At 41.9% G+C, this 21,087-nt stretch overlaps 1 protein-coding gene across 1 annotated transcript in view; it reads left to right on the forward strand.

The window, feature by feature from the left end:
- The window catches only part of TSNARE1 (t-SNARE domain containing 1), a 593,698-nt gene that overhangs the window by 455,781 nt on the left and 116,830 nt on the right, over positions 1-21,087 (forward strand). The gene's annotated exons all lie outside the window — the stretch shown is intronic.

A 21,087-nucleotide genomic window follows, 5' to 3' on the forward strand; every position in this document is an offset into this window, starting at 1 on the left:
GGAGCTCAGAGGAGGTAGGAGGGAGGAGAGCCAGGAGCTGCAGCGCGGGCGGAATCACTGGCGTAGCTGCTGATTTATTGGGCGCCCCATCTTCCCGCTCCCCCTGCCCTCCCCCTCCCATCTGTCCCCATTCCCCCTTCTACCTGCACACCCGCTCCATTAGGGACCAGAATGAAGGAGGTTGCGGTATTGATGAGAGTTGCGCACAAGCCGCCACGTGCGCACGCCGCCCCCTGGTGTCCGTACTTGCGAAGCATGCGTACATACACGGGTATGATGCAATTAACGTGTACGTAAAGCGGGTGTACTTAAAATGGGGTATGCCTGTATGGTTGTCACGTATGGCACACCTGTGATCACATGACTAGCAAATGGGACATGGGTTAATACACAGCTATCTAGGTGACACACTCGCAAAGGTCCCTCAAATTAATAATATCTCCCCTGACCCCGTCCCAATATACCATTTGTCACAAACGGCACACCTGTGTGTATGTGACTTATGTGACAAGGGTTAATATACACAGCCAACTAGCTGACCCACATTTCACCTTCCGCACAGGTCCAGCAAATGAATAATATCTCCCCTCAATCCATCACAATACATATATATATATATATATATTTAATCTGCGGCCACAGCTAAAGACATTATCCAGATATTAATTTGCAGAGTCGCTGGTCCCTGTTTATTAAGAAAATTATGCATTTAACACACAACAATCTGCTATAGCAAAATGTATCCGAAAATGTAAACTACTCTCTATAAAGTGTGCAACAGTTCAAATGAGAGCCCAAAGGATTACTTAAGTTTAAATTTAATGTACAAAAAGTACAGCGCTTAGGTTACAGAAAAAGATTACAAGAACATACAGTACAAAAATGCAGGCTGTTTCTTAAAATAAAAAGATAAACAATCAGAGTTCCCTATACATTCCCACATGTAGCAGGTTCTTCCCAGAGTGGTCACTGGAGTAGGAAATTATGAGAATGCACATGTCTGATCCCAAAACACACCTCTGTTGAATTCTATGTCATAATTAAAAATGCAGGATTTCTATTCTAAATTCCCTTAATTGAAAATAACATAAGCACATGTTTCTAGTTTAAAAAAAAACCTGTATTTTGACTTTGAAACTTTTCCTCAATATATAAAAGACTTCATGGAGATAGATAGAGAAGATTCTTCTCTGCCAGTGCTCAAGTGGAATAAATTGCTTCTCTTTGGAAATAATTGTTATTTGATATTGCACTTTATTATTATTGGGAAAACCAGGAAATGTATGATGAGTAAACCTGTATAATGGTCAAAATATGCTCAGAATTGGGGTTGTGGGTAACACATAGAAAAGGGATGTCAAGGGAACCTGAGTGAACTAGGGACCCTGACCCCTATCTAAATAATAACTCCAACAACCCTTAGAGCTAGACCATAATAATAAAATACAGTGTCTATGACAAATTACTCACGACCCTTAGGCATGCGGTCCTTCTGGTTATTGCGTGCTCTCAGCCCGATATCTGCAAGGTAGAAGATCACCCTAGATGGGGAAAAGAATGGCGGTGCACAGCGTGCCAACAGATGCCTCATGCGTTCCGGAGCAGGAAGAATAGCGGAAGCTGGTTGTTAATTTTCCATGCATAAAAGTTTAATACACAGCAGTGAACAGCAAAGACAAATAGTTAAAAAAAAAAAAAAATCATCTTAAGAAAGGACTCTGACGCGTTTCGTGCATCCAATGCATGCACGAAACGCGTCAGAGTCCTTTCTTAAGATGATTTTTTCTTTTTAACTATTTGTCTTTGCTGTTCACTGCTGTGTATTAAACTTTTATGCATGGAAAATTGACAACCAGCTTCCGCTATTCTTCCTGCTTCCGGAACGCATGAGGCATCTGTTGGCACGCTGTGCACCGCCATTCTTTTCCCCATCTAGGATGATCTTCTACCTTATAAAATACTTCATAACTTTGTTTCTATAGTACTTAGACAAACGCTATCTTCACTGTTGCGTCTGTGTACTTGATATTTGCTCCCGAATATGAAATATGACAACCTAATTTCTATTTTTACACAAAAACAGATATCTGTCTTTTGCACCTCCTAATCATGAAGTGTTTGACATAGTTTGATTCATCTCATTGCAACTGTTACAAGTATCTATTTGTTATTCTTGGGAATTTCTGTCTGGCCCAGGATATTTCACATTTAATAAATGTACACACGGTACACAAAGACATCCCTTTCAAGTTACATTTAAAAGGTTTCCATTTATTCTAGTGTCAGAACATCCATATTTTAATCACCTTCCCCCCCCCCCCCCCCACTTAACCAGATATCCTTAGCTCAGCACATAAAACTAAGCATGGACAGCGGTTCATCCTGCAATAAAACAAGTCCTGTATTTTTAAGATAATTTGTAACCAACATTAACTTCTCGTGTGCCAAATTGACTCAAGTACTTAATATCTCATGACATTATCATGACAATAGGTATTACCCTACAGATGTAGCAGCCTTTATTACTCCGACTGGTGCGTTGCAGCTGAACATAATGCGCGAGCAGACGCCTTTTAATAACATTAGAGACGCACACAAACGAGATTGTCCTACCTCAATATTGACACAACAGCGGGCGCATTAACATCTGTTCTGTTCGTGGCCCTTGACTGAGTTTGAGACCCCTGATCTAGGTAATGGGATATTGTGCTTGACCTTGTTTTCTGAGATGTACACTGAACTGAATGCTTCGAAGCATGCGTATGATATGGTGCAGCCCATATGAAGACATTTGTCAATGAAATTCAACCCCCCTCAAATTTGCCGCCTATGTATCTGAATCTACTTGCATCAAGCGGTAAGAGGCGAAGTGCTGACTCAATGTCCAATTTGGCCATGAGAGCTCCTTTCCCACATATCAAATGATTGATTGTACTGAACTCGGCATAGTGCTCGATCTACCACGCCATTAACTGAATTACTCTTAGGGACAGAAAGGTGTTTTATAAGCCTAAATGTACATGTTTAGGTACCACACCTAACGGGGAAATGATGAAGTCAGACAGCTGGTATATGGGGCCAGTCATTCGCCATCATTTTAATAATTTGATTTTTTTCCCCCACACTATATGGGCATATGTTATAGCTGATTTTTGATTGTGATGACCTTTCTTAGTTTTTAGGTTGCCTTGTACTGGAATGCTAAACACTTTTCAAAAGGCTGCTCTAAAAATACTGCCTTGTTAGCGTTGGGGTTTATTCGTAGCCATGGCAAAACATTGCAAAGTTTGGTTGGTGCATCCGTTCTTGTTAGAAACTCTATATTCATTTTTTCATTTATTGTAAAAACATTTAGTGGGGTGCAGTGTGCGCATCTAACAGAACCTACAGCTGCCCCGCCTTCCCCCTTCCCCCACCCAATAAACACTGTTTTTCATTATAGGCCCAGAATTCCCCTTTCTTAAATCTCCCCTGACTTTTCTGGTACAACTGGTCTGTAGCAAAGTGCCAAATTTAAAACCTTACTCATTGATTTTTTTTAACCTGAACTGCTTGTCATACAATGCCATGCTGAGCCCCCATGTATTATGTGTGCTGCAAACCAACTCCATGTACTTAATTACGTTAACTCCCTGTTATGAGTATTTTTCTAAGAAATGGCTCCCGAAACCAAAGAAACCCATGAGCCAATTGTCTATTGTCTTAAATCTGTTGGCTCCTGCTGTAATATCCTCCCCTGCTGCCTGTGCTCTTTTCTTGTTGGCCATTCCACCTATAGTCATTTTGAACATGTCAATATACTTCCCACTTACTAAGGCATTTTTGCCTGTTAAATAGGCATAGACTGAGCTACAGTAATAGCATTGGTGTGTAGTGATTGTTACCACTGACTGTCATGCTAATGCCCATGTTTTCTGGTGCCTTATTTTTTTACCGGCAGGATTTAACACCCCCCCCCCCTTTCTTTATTTATTCTGCATTGTTTTCATCGTTTAGCTAATGGGGTATTTTCGGTGCCTAGTATACTTTCCACCCCGAAATCGAAACTATCGCGATTGCATTGATTATTACTGTAAATAATAACATGATTTTTCGTGCTGCCCTTATCTAGATGTGGAGGGGACCGGCAGCACGCTGGGACCTGCAGGGGAGTTTTGCGATGTTTGGATGGCTTTCGTCATATAGAAAGGGCCTACTGACGACTTGTGATGACCCATTATCTGGCCCCGGTTGCCGGGCTGTAGTTGGCCATTGCCGCTGTTATTGATTGCAGTACCCTGGGAGATTGTAGCAGGCAGCAAAGTATGACCTTGGAGGGGACCCACAACTGGCAGGAGGAGGAAATGGGAGGGGCCAATGCCTGGCTGTTCTGGGGGGGGACCCATGTCAGACCAAGAGGCTGGGGGTAACTCCAGTTTGCCCAGGAATGACCAGGGAGCTGCGTGGACCAAGTTATAGTGGTGGGGAATGGAAACCATTGTGCCCTGAGGGAGGAGGTGAGGTCCATCCCGAGTGGGAGGGGGGAGACATACTGTCTGGCCTTAAGAAGGCCCTCAAAAATAGAATTGGGCTTGGAGGTATTGAATTGCTTAGACCTGGGACAGGGGGGAACCTCCTTTTGCTGTTCCAAGTTACTGCTTTCCGCATTCGGTCGGTCATAGGGACAAGATGCTCAGTACCAGCTGTGCTTGCAATGACTTCCTCTGCTGCGATAGTCGTAGGGTGCTGGAACAGTGCTAGAGGTACTTCCGACGCCTCAGAGCGAAACACCAAGGTACTTTTTCAAAATAGTTTTTGTCTTTGGACTATAGACCCCTTGCTAGCCTTCCTTCCTGCCTACAATTCATACCTGACCCTCCTGCACACAGCCAGGCCCACACTAGATGGCCCCTTGCCGGGCAAACCAGCCATTCTTTGATCAGCCCAGAGGGTGGCAGCCCGAGCTATTCCTTGCGTCTCGACGGCCCCCGACCCTTATGGAAGCAACAGCCCCATGCTGGGTTCCCTGCCTCTTCTCTAGAAGCCCTCTTTCTCTCTGCTATGTAACTATTTTATTTTTTTTCTTTAAATGAAAAGCTTTCTCATTGTGGAAGAGCTGAACACACAGTTCTACTTGGCAAATTACTGAATAATCTGCTACCTTTATGCTTCCAATGCCTGAAAGTAATATGCAAAAGAGAAAGTTAACTTTACTTGGTCTAATAAGCAAAGTTAAGTACTTGGCCATTCAAATATTCTCAAAGTCTTTATTGTATTGATCATAGCAACATTACTTGTACACATTTGACTACATCATAGTTTAAGTCCTTTCTGCACTGCCCTCTAGTGAACGATTCTCAAAGATGCATGATCTCCCAAAGAGTGGTAGCAGGTACCACATGGCAACACTTCCATTCAGTACAGCCCCCTAATCTCTGAATGCACCTTAAAATGGTGTCATAATAAAGGCCATTACAAAATTGTCACCGTATGTACAACACAAGGAAGAGGTCTGAGACAAGACGACTGACCAGACAGGACAGGTAACAAATCAATGAAAGGAAGGATACCGTCTGGAAAAAAATGATACAGGAATTTGTAGTTTTTTTTCGTAGGTATCAAAATTAATTTGAATTCCAACACATTCTTTCCTCCCATTTAAATGGATTTTGCTCAGTTAAAAATTAGTCTGATAAATGAACCTTTTTGGTAAATTCTTTAAGTGGCAACTTTAATGTACCCCTTCAAACACCAATCGAGAAATATGATTCTCTGTCCCTGAGGCAGCCTCAATATGTTTTGGGTCTCAGGGCCTACCTTGGGCCTAAGGGGGGCAAGATAGGCCTAGTCCAGTGAAGCACAGCTCCCTGGACACTACCTCTCTGTTTCTGCTCCCTCTTCCGACTGAGCGGGGGCGGTTCCAGTTCTGTTGGAGCAGGGGATATCTGCAGTCCTATTGGCTGTTGTGCACCATCTGACTAACCGCCCCTGTGCACTATGGGGCTTGTAGTTCCCCTGCGGAGCTTATGTGTAATGGGCGCTGCTTTGCGCATGCACAGGCATACTCCTAATGGCCGCCGCAACCTAGAAACGGTCTGCGCATGCACGGCTTTAAAGATGGCGGCCCCCGCTTGCCGAGTGCGCCGCGGAGCCACCGGGCTCCCTGCTGCCTCACCCCTGCACAGCGCCGGCTCGGCTCGCCCTGCCAGAGGCACCCATGCTATCCGCATCTTCCTGAGCCGCAACGAAGGTGAGCGGGGAGCAAAGGGGACACAAAGAGAGACCTGGCCACACTTACTCGTGCATATACCCTGAATCTTAATTACTCATTGTCTAATTCATACATCATTTTGTTTCTAAAGATATGGATTTGGTTAATATAAACCTTATTGGATACTTAAGAAGGTTATCACTATGGAATTGTCGTAATTATCATTAAGCTTCCCAAACTTTTTCTCGCCTCTGTATATCTTTATTTATATAGTGCCATGTAGATCGTGCTTTACAGCACTAACACATGTTACATAATAGGAATACGCGCTTTATACATAAAAGGAGACATTGGGAAAGGAGTCCCTGCCCTGAAGAGCTTACAATCTAAGTTGTAAGTAGGGAAAACTTAGAAAGAGTAGTGTGTTATGGTACTGTGAATGTGTCTAGTATAGTCATGTTGATGCTGGCGGGGACAGAGAGAAAAGGAGTTAAGTAAAAAATGTTTGCACACGTGAGAAGGTAAAATACATTACAGTACATTATAAAATTATTGTAAAGCATTGGCACTGAACCCATGAGATAACGTTCCATTATCATTTTGTATTCACTGTTAGTTTGGTTTGTGAAACAATTATTTGCAATTCAACTCTGCTTTGCCATTACAGGCGTACACATAGAACCTACGAGTAGCATTGTACATGCATGTAACATGTCAATATGTATAATAGTGCAGACTAACGGGCCTATGCACTAAACACTAATAAGTCACTTATCGCCACCTTATCACCAAAAAAGCCTACTGATTCAGTAAGCCCCGATAAGTCGACGATAAGAGAACTTATCTGCAAATTTCTTTGCCGGAAAAAAAAAATCGCAAAACGTGTGGCGATAAGCCACTTATCACCACCTTTTCAAACTCGTGGTATTCTAGTAGCCCCAATTAGCTTATCGAGGCTAGTCGCAGCTCTAAAATTGATATTTCCTCTCAAAATCTCGCCAGGAAAAGTTGGCAGGAATGTGGTGAGAAGCTGCGGATAAGCGGCGAGACGGGACTTAGAAGGGAAAAAATAAATTTTTCCTGCATCTGATTGATACCGTGAGTCTCCGGATCTGATATCAATTAATTTCAGCACGGCATCAATCCCATGCAATAAAAAATGCATTTACAGTCAACTTCATTACCTTAGCGGCTAACTGGGTTATTTAATCCAGGTGCACAGAGATCTGAGAAACTAGCTCTGCAGCTCCAGGTAGACTGCAAACCCAAGCTGAGACAGATGCAATCTGCCCCGGAGACATCAAAGCTGTGTCACACCCAAATCTGCGGTGTCACACCCAAATCTGCGGTGTCACACCCAAATCTGCAGTGTCGCACCCAAATCAACGATATTGGCCATTTTACTATATTGCTCTTTGATGGCTGCAGGGCAGAGTGTCTTTCCTTGTTACAATCTCACTTAGCGCACAAAAACACTTGTTAAAAAAAAAAAGGAAACTTTGTGCAAATGGGATTCCCTTCACAAATGTAATTATACTTAGGCAAACACTTGGCTCTTGTGGTTTCTTTGGAAATTATGCCAACTTTTTTTTAACATTTTGTGCGGCGCATCGACTTATCAAATATCCACTCCCCCCTCTCCATCCTGTGAGACGGCCAATAAGGAGAAGGGGAGAAGTGTGGGAATTCCACCTGCGGTGGGTCCTGGTCAACTCTGAGATGATACAAAAAGGAGAAGAAATAAAATCACACACGGTTCAGTTTAGCAAATTCACAAAGTATCTTTGAAAACATTTTAAAGTAGGTATATGTGTCTGATCTGTGTGATAAAGGGTAGAGGCCATTGGTTCATTTCAGTTGTAGAAAAGACGATCTCTAAACAGGAATCAACCTTTAAAAAGCAGTCTTCAGAAGGACTTGGAGAGACTGGAAACGTGGGCAGGAAAATAGCAGATGAGGTTTAATACAGATACATGTAAGGTTATGCATTTGGGATGCAAGAATAAAAAGGCGAATTACACATTAAATGGGGATAAATTGGAGGAATCCTTTATGGAGAAGGATTTAGGAGTGCTTGTAGACAGCAGGCTTGGCAATAGTGCCCAAAGTCATGCCGTAGCGGCAAAGGCAAACAAGATCTTATCTTGCATCAAACGGGCAATGGATGGAAGGGAAGTAAACATAATTATGCCTCTTTACAAAGCACTAGTAAGACCACACCTTGAATATGGAGTACAATTTTGGACACCAATCCTAAGAAAATACATTATGGAACTAGAGAGAGTGCAGAGAAGAGCCACCAAATTAATAAAGGGGATGGACAATCTAACTTATGAGGAGAGACTAGCTAAATTAGATTTATTTACATTAGAAAAGAGGCGTCTAAGAGGGGATATGATAACTATATACAAATATATTCGGGGACAATACAATGAGCTTTCAAAAGAACTATTCATCCCAAGGGCAGTACAAAGGACTCGGGGTCATCCCTTAAGGTTGGAGGAAAGGAAATTTCACCAGCAACAAAGGAAAGGGTTCTTTACAGTAAGGGCAGTTAAAATGTGGAATTCATTACCCATGGAGACTGTGATGGCAGATACAATAGATTTGTTAAAAAAAGTTGACATCTTTTTAGATAGGAAAGGTATACAGGGAAATACCGATAAGTATACATGGGAAGGATGTTGATCCATGGATTAATCCGATTGCCAATTCTTGGAGTCAGGAAGGAATTTATTTTTCACCTTATGAGATTTCATTGGATGATATGACTCTGGGGGGTTTTGTTTGCCTTCCTCTGGATCAATAAGTATAGCTATATGATAAAATATCGGTTGTCTAAATTTAGCATAGGTTGAACTTGATGGACGGAATCTTTTTTCAACCTCATCTACTATGTAACTGTGTAACAGTATGTTTGCAATTACTAGCAATGTAACAACTTTATTTTCATATAGCACCTTTCTCCCTATGGGACTCAAAGCGCTTCACAATTACAATACAGTGTACTGTAGTGCGTGATACGCAGCAAATAGGAGGTTTAAAGACACAGTGTACAGGAGGGCTCCGGGCATGTGACGGGTTCCGTTCTAAGGGCCCGCCGCAAAGCGAAAATCGCTGGAAATCGGAACCGGCAATTCGCCCTTCTACACATGCGCAGCGTCGGCAAACCCCCCCATTCTGCGCATGCGCGACCTCAGACTGGCCCGTTCTGGGCATGCGCATACATGGCGGCCCCCTTCTCGGTACCGCCGTATCGCCGAAAAGCGGGGCCCCGTGAAGCGGGGCCTTGCTGTACATATTCTGTATATGTACTCACTAGAAATACAGAAGCCAGTGTTTTTCTTACTAAACAATGAAAGGCTTACTGGCCCTTATTGTTTTCCTCTTATCTTGGCATAGTTTCCTGAAAACATTTGATCAATCGTACTGAATCCTAAGAAGGAAAATAGACCTGGGGTTGCAATCTGAATCAATGTGTTTACTAGAGAAATGCAAAAAGAGACTGAGTGAAAGAAAGAAAAAAAATTGGGTTTATTTAATGATCTTGGCACTTTATAGCTCTTATTGCAGCGGCAGGATAGGTGGGAAATCGCATGCACTTGCAATGGCATTACACAATAGTTAAGCAATCTGTTCATCGCCCCAAATTGTATTCATCCTTTGAGAAACGTGAATTAAAGATGCAGCTTCATGCCAGAGCAACGGGAATATTTGACAATATGTTTAGTAAGTTGGAACTAGATTATGACCAGTGCCACTTTTACAGCAAAAAAAAATACATATTTTTTAAAGATTACCCTGGCCGTGTTTTTACGACGTGAAACTAGATATCTAGGGGATTGAAATATAAGTTCAGGAAGCCCGCACGCGCAAAGAAACAAAATCACAGAAGCCAAACCGTATACAACAAAAAAAATAAGTATATTATCTTATGATACAAACAGTGACACGGAATAAAGTGAACTAAATAAAACAGAATACACGACATCAGCACTAAGATAAAGTGTGAGAACTCACTCAGAAACACAGAACGCACAGATATAATGGAGAGTTCTTATCTGGGAGATCTACAGCGCAAATAAAGAAAAAACGCTAAAAATATGGCTGCTATGTGGGAGTGGTACATTCAGGCAGGCAATACAGGGGGAGGAGGTAATGAACCGCCACCAGTCTAAGTTCTTTCAAAACTAAAGCTGTCTCACATTTTAATCTGGTCTGTAACTGTTACATACGCCTAAAATATACATTATCTCTAACTGTGCATGCTATGTCTTATAGATAATGTATAACCCTGTTCACTTAATGTAACTATGTATTTGTAACCATACATTTGTCATTTATAACTCTGTGCCCAGGACATACTTGAAAACGAGGTAACTCTCAATGTATTACTACTTCCTGGTAGAACATTTTATAAATAACTACATTGAGGATTCCCTCTGGTTGCCCTGCACCTTTTCTCTTATCTCATTATATTGCTTGATTGGAGTGCTGATTTTATATATATATATATATATATATATATATATATATATATATATATATATATATATATATATATATGTGTAGAGGTATCAGTACCGTGTTAGCCGAGCTTCAATAATCAAAAAATAAATAGATGATACCGTTCTGTGGCTAACGAAATGCTTTTATTTGTGCGAGCTTTCGAGATACACTGATCTCTTCTTCCGGTGATGTTACAATGAATAAAGCAAAAGGTATACTTAAAAACAGTGTCACAGATAACATTCCAAGAGACACTGTTTTTAAGTATACCCTTGCTTCATTCATTGTAACATCGCCGGAAGAAGAGATCAGTGTATCTCGAAAGCTCGCACAAATAAAAGCATTTCGTTAGCCACAGAACGGTATCATCTATTTATTTTTTGATTATATATATATATATATATATATATATAATGGGAGGCGTGCTACCTTTTGTCTTTGGTTATTACCATAAGTGGGACTCTAATAGATGAAGCCATGGATAAATCAGACATTTGGGTGAGGTAACCGAGATGAACAATGGCTCCTCTTCAGAGCCACGTTACAAATGAAAACAAAGCATACTCTTTCAACTTTCAAAAATGATTTAAATCTACTTGTATTTTTTATTGTTATTTTTTTAGATTGGCATCAGTTATCACTAGAGTTGCCAGGTGGCTTCTCCAAAAATACTGGACACAATGGTGAAAGGCACCATGTGCTCAAAACACACACCGCCCTCTCACCTCTCCGCTCCATGCTGTTTCCTCCTTTCCTTGGCCCCACCCCCAGGCTCCTGACTCCTCCTCCTTATTGGTTGCATTATCCAGCAGGACAAAAGATAGTATCCGTGGGCGCCTATATTAACAACTACTATGAAAAGGATATACGAAAACCAAGCCTGTTGGCTGTGAAGAAACGTGGCTCCTCACGGTGTGCTTAAAAGAAAAGAAAAAGCACAACACATAGCGTAATACGGTAGAATATATGACAAACAACACTTAAGACAACATATAACAGCTGAGAAATAGATTGGTGAATTTACACAATAAAAACATTTAATAACAATTAATATAATACACAATACACATGGACATATATTATGTGGACAAGTAAAAATGAATGAAATAATGATTCTAATACTCCGTAGCACCGATGATGATAGTTGCAATGCCTACTCACCAGATGGAATAGGTTTGCAGGCAGTGGATAGTTTAGAGAGTATCCCCTCTCGTTTCTTTAAGCTGCTCTCTGCTGACTGGCGTCTCCGTCTGCACGTGTATGTAAATCGTCAAACAGGAACTCCTGCACCATGCTGGGAAAGACGTCCAGTAGATGGTAAACAGCAGCAGCTGATTCGGCACGCCGTCGGCAACGGTAGACTAGCCGGTTGATAGCGCACACAGATTCGCCAATACGTGGGGATACTGTCACCAAGGTGCTGGGTATTAAAATCGCCACCCTATGCGTTTCGAGATCCCCACGTATTGGCGAATCTGTGTGCGCCACAGTATCCCCACGTATTGGCGCATCTGTGTGCGCTATCAACCGGCTAGTCTACCGTTGCCGACGGCGTGCCGAATCAGCTGCTGCTGTTTACCATCTACTGGACGTCTTTCCCAGCGTGGTGCAGGAGTTCCTGTTTGACGATTTACATACACGTGCAGACGGAGAAGCCAGTCAGCAGAGAGCAGCTTAAAGAAACGAGAGGGGATACTCTCTAAACTATCCACTGCCTGCAAACCTATTCCATCTGGTGAGTAGGCATTGCAACTATCATCATCGGTGCTACGGAGTATTAGAATCATTATTTCATTTATTTTTACTTGTCCACATAATATATGTCCATGTGTATTGTGTATTATATTAATTGTTATTAAATGTTTTTATTGTGTAAATTCACCTATCTATTTCTCAGCTGTTATATGTTGTCTTAAGTGTTGTTTGTCATATATTCTACCGTATTACGCTATGTGTTGTGCTTTTTCTTTTCTTTTAAGCACACCGTGAGGAGCCACGTTTCTTCACAGCCAACAGGCTTGGTTTTCGTATATACTTTTCATAGTAGTTGTTAATATAGGCGCCCACGGATACTATCTTTTGTCCATACTGTTGTTCTGACCAGGGGGTCAGTGTTTTGTATCCCAGGCAGCCCCTTATGTATAGTTAATTATCTAAACATAGGGTACTAGATACTACGTCATATCTTTGCGGTTAGCGCTACCTGTTTTGTTGTTTTTATTATCCAGCAGGAGCCAATCAGGATGGAGGAAGCTGCCCAACCCCCTAGGAATAGCCCTGCTCTCTCTCTGCTCAAGGAAATCTCGCGGCTCCCTAACCCGGTCAAGTCACTAAGTCCAGAGAGGTAATACCGGGCACATACATGTCCAGTATTACCTCCATTTTTTTACTGTAGAGATTGTCCAAATACAGGACTTTCCTGTTCAATACTGGACACCTGGCAACGCTAGTTATCACGATTGAGCCCATGAAACTTTTCCCGTGGTTAATGTCATCTCACATTAAATGGGATTTAAATCAATGGCAGTCAGCACAGGTACGTAATGCGTTAACTCTTATGAAAGGTTAGTGCGTCTGTTAGTTTGGTCCTTCATGAGACTTTCGTTCTAGCGTACCCTGTCTGAATGCTACACATTTGGTATTTAAAGATTAGGGAACATACTGAGAAGCCCATTCCTTATCCCCAAACCTGCTTGGACATAAACGTCAAATAGGAACATTCTGGTCTTTGACATGAAAGCAAGGGATTCATCTAGCAAGACGGATGTCCAAAAAGAAATGTTAAGCCTTACAGCACTTAAAATCCCATTATCCGTTATGGGACTTGTGGGGTGTTCAGATTTACCACCCTTTCTTAACTTTGGTTCTTAGAGTTACTTCTATGGCCATTTTCATTGCATGACGGAGAGGGGCCCGGTCCCAAACTCTCTGCCTTCATTTGTAAACCAGCACTATTGTATTTCTGATTTATTATGCCTGTTACACGTTCTATGCTATTTGCTTGCAAACAGGTCATTTTAAGTCTCAATACATTTTTTTGGTTCAATCATCCCCTCAAACAAATGAGAGTTTACAGGCCTGACAGCCCTTGATGATTGCTGTCACAGCTGCAATTGTGTTTGGTTCACAGTGACGCATTTTCCAATCTATGTATATTTATACTTTATACTTTCCAAAGCATGGAACAGGCTTTGTGTCTCAGTACCTGTTTGCTTGCCGCTGCATTTCTGTCTCTGGCAATGGTCGGGTTAGCAGAAGTCTCTCTCAAAATAGTTATTTTGCAGACTAATAAGAATCGGGTTGGAAAGGGTTAATGCCATGCAGCTAGGTGGTAGTGTCAAGACCACCTCGTTTTTCCATGAGCTTTAAACATTGTCCTTTAAGGGCAATGGGCATTTAGTGGAAGATCTCCTATAGATCCTATTATTATATTAGATTACATTATATTACAGTGTCGATTCAAACTCATCTCTAAGACACAATGCTATTTGGACTCATTCAGGTGTGTTTTCTCTCTACCACATACTGTGTGACAGCTGTGGAGTAAACATGCCTCAAAGCGGAAATGCCGCGGGAAACACTCTCTAATATTGTGAGAGTGCTTGATATACTGTACGTGAAAAGGTCTTGTTTTCAGCTGCCTGTTGTGCATAAAGCTTTGCTGTGTTGATAGTTTGTTACTTTTGTTTGATGCAGTTCTCATCAATATATATCAGTGCTCTCAAACTCAGTCCTCGACTGAGCCACCTGATATCCATAAAACTTCGCCTGTTGATGACCCTTGAGGACTGGGTTTGAGACCCTTGATATACAGTATATGAATAGAGAATCACGTTATGCATATTTTCCTGGATGTTTAAGTGTATGATATACCTGTTTCCAATTGGTCCTGTAATGAAAACAAAATATTAACATTAAATCTGCAGAAGTCTCCCAGAAAATCATCAACTGTGACAGTAACAAACTGACACCAAAGGTTGAAAATGGCAATTTAAATGGGGCTTGTCATGTAAAGGATGATAAACCTTAAATATTTTGATATAATTAAGAACAATTTTGTTATTTTGATACTTTATACTATCAGAATGTCTTCAAGCAATGTCATTGGAAATATTAGAAGTGGACTGCTGTGGAAACACGGTATATGTACAGATTTCAGTTCATATAGCAGATGTTCTGTATGGACAAGTATTCTGGACCACCCTGTCCTTTCTTAAGACCATACACCTTAGGTGAGAGGACAGGGTTGTCCAGAAACGTTACTGTATGTATGCCTGCTCGGATGCACTAATACAAGCGAAGTTTGTTTGAACTCAACCTGAGGCTCCTGTGTGCTTCCTCTACCTCCAATACTTCATACTTTCGTGTATCCAGCTTTGAGACGCCGGGGTCAAGAGAGGGTGAGCACCAAGGAGAAAATATTATTTAATCTATATTCTTTAAAAGCATTAGCGTGCCACTCTTACACACCCTTCTTATTCAGATGTTCTATATGGGTTGCAAAACGTATTGTTGGTTCAACTTATTTGGATTGAGTCTCACTCACTCACTCACTCACTCAGTGCAGTTAGAATACTGTAATTCCTTTATAATGAAGAAGCATGGTTTAAAACTGCAGACCAAGCAATATCCTACATGTGTGTGTTTTTTTAATAAATAAACCGGTTCTGTACTATGAGAAAATACTTTCAGAATTAAAAAAAAACAACAACTCTGAATGACATTTTTAATGTATTATGTAACAAACATTTTTTTGTTTCTATAGCAACCATTTACAAAGTCACATCCTCTTCTGAAACAGGCTCTGGCACACCCCTTTTTGAGCCCTGCCCTCTCTCTAGCAGTGCATCAATTGTATCTAGTCACAGCCTGGTCACATGGTCTTCCCCACAGAACTTTGCATATTTGGTCCTCTTCTGCTGCATTGACAGACATTTAGTGTGCCCCTGAGCCGAATCTTCGCCAATCGATCAGCAACTTAGCTAATTACTTATCATTGTGTGGATTGTATAGATGCACATATTAAAGGGTTAAATAATGATAATTAAAAAAAAACAGCAGCTTGTACTGCTGCTTTAAGACCACATAATATATGTAGTTACTTTTAAATAATGTGCTTCAATCAAGCGGTGTTGGTTTGCGTCATCAGCTCCGGTTCCTAACAACTTACGTGGAATGGTGCTGGGGTGCGACGTGTATTATCCGGAACCGACCTTTGCTATTTAGATATGAACTCGAGCTGAAGACTGGAACCAGCAGCCCCTCGTTCTCGTCCGCCCCTCGTTCTCTTTGAATTCCACCAAAAAGTCCCTACTCTATTATCACTTTATTATTAAATGTTTCATTTCTAAATTATCTTTATAAGCCGGTAAGTCATTACTACAAATAACTTCTTCATACCTTACATTTTAAAGGTGAAATCCCTGTAAGCTGGCCAAAAAACAGTTATAAAGAATGTAATATTTTAATTAACTTCCTTAAACAAATGTATCTGATATGGTTGCTTTGTTTCTTAGGAAATTAAGCGCACATTCCTTTTCTTTGGGACGGCTAGGCGGGGAGGTGGGGGGGGTGTGCGCAAACTGGGGGGCATGAGATTTTCGGGGGGAGTGGGCCTGGGCGACGGTTACAGAGGCTCCGCGCTATTCCCGAAGGCATTTCATTTCAATGCTGGGGAGCGCGCACGAGGCCTCTGCAACTTCCCTGACCTGGTCTCTGGCGGCTTCCAGCGGCGTGTCGCCGTGGTAACGTGGCGTTATGCAATGTGTCATCAGAAGACTCCGGTCACCTGGTATGGGGGGGGGAGGGAGAGCATGGGGGGAGAAAAGGCAGAGGGGCGCAGACTGAAAAGTTTGGGCACCCCTGCTCTTGCACCCAGCCGATGTTTGCTAGAGGTCGGAGAGGCAAGTGAAATTCACCCCTGGTTGCCTCAGGCTTCTTTTCCCTGCTCTGAGAGATTAAAATAGACACACAGTAATAGTAATCTAGAGACTTATTTAGCATGGGAACTAGGGAATAGCTGTCAGTAATACTTGCTTTGCTTGTAGGGCAAAGTGCAGCCCAAGGGTTTAAAAAAACCAGCGTTAAAAGGTAAGTCCGTGTTTTTTGGGGTTTTTTTGACCGATGTGACAAAATACTACTTTTTTTTTTTTTAAAGAATGGCTCAAATTTATAAGTCGGCTCAAATGCAGCAACTAGATATAAAGCAGAAGAGTTGGGAAAGAAGTGTGAAAGAGAAGAACTGTGAGGGATACTGGGAGAGGAGAGGGAAGAACGTGGAAGGGAGGAGAAAGTAGATAATAATAACTTTATTTATATATCGCCTTTCTCCCATTGGGACCTAAAAGCACTTAACAGTTACAAAAAGGGAAAAAGAAGAAAAGGTTATAAAAGAGACCAAGGAAAGATACAATACAGGATGGGATGGTACTGTAGCTATTAAATACCGGACTGGTGGTGATTCAATTCTTAAATGCCGGGGTAAACAGGTAGGTCTTGAGCCTGTTTTTATAGATGTCCAGAGAAGGGGCCTCTCAAACTGTATGAGACAGACTGTGCCAGAGAGTGGGAGCAGCGTGGCTAAAATCTTGATCCCCGAAGGATGTCATGGAGATTATGGGAACTGTTAGAAATGCTTCATCTGCAGATCTAAGTGATGTACTGTAATGTAATTCCTTGGAAAGTCAGCAAGCCAATCTTTAAGTAAATTGACCGTTTTACAGGCAGCCAGTGCAGAGAATGGAGAAGAAGTGTCATGTGACAAGAATGGATCTGGTTATTTAACAACCTGGCTACACCATTCTACACCAGCTACTGTACAGACGGCGCAGCTCTTTTTCTGCGAGATCCAGGTACAGTGCATTGCAGTAGTCCTGGCGTGAGGACACAAAGAGATGGACAAAATGTAGTAAGATCCTCGGGGGGGGGGGGCAAGTGCTTAATCCTGGCTATGGTCTGGTGGACACATTATATTTAAGGCTCAAGTCACAGTCAAGGACATCACCAAGATACCGCAAATGGACAAAGTTTAGGAACTTTGAGCCTCCAGGCTTAAGACCAATGTGTTGACCTAGCTGAACTCTTGTTGTCTTCCGACGGTGAGCATCCACCACGAGCACTTCTGTCTTATCGGGATTCAACCTCAACCAACTGGCACTCATCCACTCTAGGAGCTCATATAAACATCTGTTGAAGACTGATAATGGGTCCTTGGTGTCTGGTGAAAAGGACAAGTAAAGTTGAGTGTCATCTGCATAGCAGGGATAACCTTGACCATGCCATCTGATTACAGTATGTCACCTTGTGGCGGCAAGTACACTGCGAACAACATAGAAGATAGGATAGAATCCGGTGGCACGCCACATGACAGGGGCATTGTTGCAGAGAAGTACACTTCTGAAGATACTCTTCGTGACCTGACAGTGAGGAAAGATCTGAACCAGCCAAGAACTGTCCCACCCAGTCCTTAGAAATCTTTCAGGCGCTCCTTTAAGGTCCCATCGTCCACGGTATCAAATACTATAGAGCGGTCAAGGAGTACTAAGATTGAACATTCACCTCTGTTCAGGAGAGAGCAAGTTGAAGGAAAAAACGAGACAGGGCAACAGAAAATTAGGCACATGCAACTAAAAGGCCCCTTTACTTACAAGAGTTGTGTAAAGTGTTTCTAATGTGTATATATTTACACACCAGATTGCAAACACCCTACATTTAAAGAAAACATCAGACCGGGGGGCAGGGGGCTACCGTTTTCACATAAGTGTTATTTATATAAATGGTTAGAAGAAGAGTCTGTGCACATTGTCACATCCAAGAAGAACTTCCATGTCTATTGAACGCTTCTTTGCATTTTTTTACTATAATGAAATGAACATTTCCGAGTCGCACTGTTGCTACTTTGAACTGAGAATATGCGATTCAGGATGTTGAATATTCGCTTTTTATAGAAAAAGAGTGTGCTATTAACCACCTCATTGCCAATGGTGACCAGCACACGCGGCTTTGCAATGTATTGTTTGCCGTTTCAAACAACATTGCAGCTTTAAACCAGCAAGAAAGCTACTATAAAAATGAGTACATAAACATTTTCAGAGATTTCCTCGCTACATTGATTTATTTATTTTTAGTCTGAAAAATACTGTCTCTGTAACTTGATATGAATTAATTATGGAACATAATTATCCAGTTTATTCCATAGCACAGACCCATGATATCAGTAAGTGCTGGGAAACTATCCCCGCAGCCATAAGCTCTTCTCCTTGCATTGTGAGCGGGAGAAATGAAGTGGTGTGCGCACCATGTCATGTATTAATTCAATAGAAATATGATGATAAAGGCATTATTCTCTTCTTATTCTTGTGCGATTACCCTACGGCATAGTCCTTGCCGGCGCGGGGATTTCCCTTGGGGACGGGGCGGCTTTCTGTGCGTTGGCGCTGGCGTGCATCGGTGCATGTCCCAAATCCTTTACAGGTTCTATATTTGCAGATAGCTATATTCTAAAGATCTCCGCCACTTTGTGCTGTAAACATTGATCCAACTACAGTATGTAACGTGGATTTATATTTTCAATTACAAAAAAATACATAATATTGCATCCTTCTAATTAGCAAGAAATACACATCTAGTATGGAAGGGTGAAGTCTGAATTAAAATTGCTGGTTTCAGTACAATAGATTTGCCTCCATTTTTTTGATTGAAACCAGCCATTTTTATTGGGACTTTCTTTTCTTCTTTATTCTTTGGACCTGCAAAATAGAAAATAGGCTCCGATGACTGAAGATTGCGTCCCAGACCTCGGCCTTTCCCCCATTCACCGGCTCACAAGCATGATGTTGGCAGCCGATGTTATTTCTCCAAATAAGTAGGCGCGCAATGTAACAAAGCAATGGGGGAAATGAGCAGGACGTGTGGTTGTATAGGGAGAGGTATTGGCAGCAAGGAGAGACCGGTGGGGATGCCACTTTATATGGATCATTGGTGAGACCTCGGCTTAAATTCGGTATTCCGTTCAGATCTAAAGTTCTGTATTCAATGCCATCTCTGAAAGGACTTCAATGGATTGGAAATTGTGCCAAGAAGGGCAACAAAAGTGGTAGATAATCTATGGCATAAATATTATCAGGAAAAACTAAGATGTCTTATGTACAGCTTAGAGCATTATTGGGCAACATGTTGCCCTCGGGGGGCTTCACCCGCGGCCCCCAACGGCTGGCTGGCTCAGCAGTCGGCTCTCTCTATATTGCAGAAGGAGCAGAGATGCTGCAAGCGTGGATCCTAGCTTCTCCCTCAGCTTCTTAATGACCATGTGCATAAATACTGGCACTCTCCTCTCTTGTGTTAATCACCAGTTCCCACTGTAAGAAGAGGAATGGGACAGTATTCATCAGTGCACTTTCATTAAGCAGCTGACCAGAGGGTAAGAGGGACAGTTTCTACCCACAGCTGCAATGGCCTATGACTTATATTAAAGCAGCAGTCCAAGCTGCCGTCCCCCCCCCCCTTTAATATGTGCATCAAAACATTCTACACAATACGTAATTAGCTATGTTGCCGATCGATCCGTTCTTGTGTGGTCGATCGGCAAAGATTCGGCTCAAGGGTTCACTAAATGGCTGTCAGTGCAGCAGAAGAGGACCAAAGATGCAAAGTTCTGTGGGGAAGATCATGCGACCAGGCAGGCTAGATACAATTGGTGCACTGCTAGAGAGAGGGCAGGGCTCAAAAAGGGGTGTGCCAGAGCCTGTTTCAGAAGAGGAAGGGGATGTGACTTTGTAAATGGTTGCTACATTATAATACATAAAAAAAATATTCTGAGGTTTTTTTTTTTAAATGCTGCAAGTATTTTCTAGAAGTACAGAACTGATATATATTTATTAAAAAAAAAAACACACACACCTGCAGGATATTGCTTGACCTACATCTTTAAGTTGCCTAACACTGGCTTAGAGGATAGAAGGGCGAGAGGGGATAGTCAAAAGTTTCAAATACATAAAGGGTTTAAAAAAAAAAAAAGTACAGTAGACACACATATGTTTTAAGAGGAGACGCTGGAGGGTGGGAGGCATAGGAGAAATGTAAGGCAGTACTGTACTTCATCCCAGAAAGGATGGGGGAATATCCTCCCAAAAGAGCTGGTAAGGCGAATGCAGTACGGAATGCAAATATGCTTGGGATAAACATCAAGTCTATTCTAAATCCAAAAGTAACCCAAATTGAGTCTGATAGGAAAATGTGCAGAGTAGGTGGACCCCAAGTGGTTTTAGCTGCTGTCAAATAATAATAGTTTGTTCTTGTATAGTTTTACATAGCGCTTTACAGAGACATTTTGCAGGCACAGGTCCCTGCGCCGTAGAGCTTACAATCTATGCTTTTGGTGCCTGAGGCAC

Source organism: Ascaphus truei, chromosome 2 (genome assembly GCF_040206685.1).
Source record: "Ascaphus truei isolate aAscTru1 chromosome 2, aAscTru1.hap1, whole genome shotgun sequence".
NCBI classification, from domain to species: domain Eukaryota; kingdom Metazoa; phylum Chordata; class Amphibia; order Anura; family Ascaphidae; genus Ascaphus; species Ascaphus truei.